Source organism: Chrysochloris asiatica, unplaced genomic scaffold (assembly GCF_000296735.1).
Source record: "Chrysochloris asiatica unplaced genomic scaffold, ChrAsi1.0 scaffold00082, whole genome shotgun sequence".
Classification (NCBI taxonomy): domain Eukaryota; kingdom Metazoa; phylum Chordata; class Mammalia; order Afrosoricida; family Chrysochloridae; genus Chrysochloris; species Chrysochloris asiatica.
In genome coordinates this window covers 11928425-11930049 of record NW_006408600.1, presented here as the reverse complement: position 1 = coordinate 11930049, position 1625 = coordinate 11928425, and positions in this window count along the sequence as shown.

Sequence of the window (1625 nt, the reverse complement as noted above, 5' to 3'; positions counted from 1 at the left end):
CTTGACTATATTCTACCTGATTTTAGCGATCATCTCAAGAACAGATTTAATGCATTAGACACTAAATATCAAAGACCCGAAGAGTTGTGGGATGACATCAAGAACATCATATAGGAGGAAAGCAAAATGTCATTAAGAAAACAAAAAAAGAAGGAAAAGACCAAATGAATGTCAGAAGACTCTGGAGTTTGCTCTACAGAAGAGAGATGCAAAAGCAAATGGAGGAAAGGAAGTAAAACAGCTAAACTGAAAATTTCAAAGAGTAATTTGAGAAGACAAAGTAAAATGTTATATGAAAATGTGCAGTGACCTGTAGTTAGAAAACCAGAAGGGAAGAACACACTCAACATTTTTCCGAGGGAACTGAAGAAAAACTTCAAGCATCAACTTTCAATGTTGAAGGATTCTATGGGCACAAGTAACAAATGAAGATAGAAGGATTTTTGTAGAAAGTGTAAAATGAAGTTAGAATGATACAAGAGAAAATGTTTTAATTTGTATTCCATCAATTCCAGAAGCCTTGTTCTTTGCCAATACCTTGAATATAGCTTGAGCCTCTCACTTTAGTATCATTGGCTCTTGATCATATGGTACCTCTTGAAATCATTGAACATCGACCATTTCTTTTTGGTACAGTGGCTGTGTGTATTCCGTCCATCTTTTAATGCTTTCTTCATCCTTTGATATTTTCCCCATAGAATTATGCAATATTGCAAATTGAGGCTTGAATTATTTCTTCAATTCCCTCAGCTTGAGAAATACTGAGTGTGTTCTTCCATTTTGGTTTTCTAACTCTAGGTCTTTGCACATTTTATTGTAATATTTGACTTTGTTCTCTTGAGCTAACCTCTGAAATTTTCTGTTCAGCTCTTGTACCTCCTCACTTCTTCCATTTGCTTTAACATCTCTACACATCAAAAGAATATGGCCACTTATAATCTTTGATTTTAAGTAAATTTGCTTATTTCATGTTGCTGGATAATATGGTCTTGGTGAAATAAAGAATGCTGGAGACCACATTATAGAACTCAGCAAAATCCATGATTAATCCATTGCAAATACTTTTCCTTCCAACATGAATGTTGTTCATGTGACTGCCCATGTGGACCTTGCAATGAGGGATCTCATTGCTGATGTCAGATGTAACTTGGCAAAAACAGTGCATACCAGAAAGATGTTTATATGTGTTTTACTGACTATGCAAGGCCATTTTTCTGTTTGAATCAAGAAAACCTATAGATAACATTGAGAAGAATAGGAATTCCAGAGCACTTAATTGTATACTCATGAGGAACCTGTACCTAGACCAAGAGGCAGTTGTTTGAACTGAATAAGGTGAAACTGAACAGTTAAACATCAGGAAAGGTGTGAACCAGGTCGTATCCTTTCACCACGCTTATTCAATCTGGGTGTTGGGCAAATGATCCAAGAAATTGGAATATATGAAGAAGAATGTGCATTAAGATAGGAGAAAGACTCATTAACAACCTGTGTTTTGCAGGTAACACAACTTTGCATGCTGGAAGCAAAGAAGACTTGAAGTACTTACTGAGGAAGATAAAAAATTACAGCGTTCAGTATGGATTGTTGTTGTTGTTATTATGTGCTGTGGAGTAGGTTCCGAC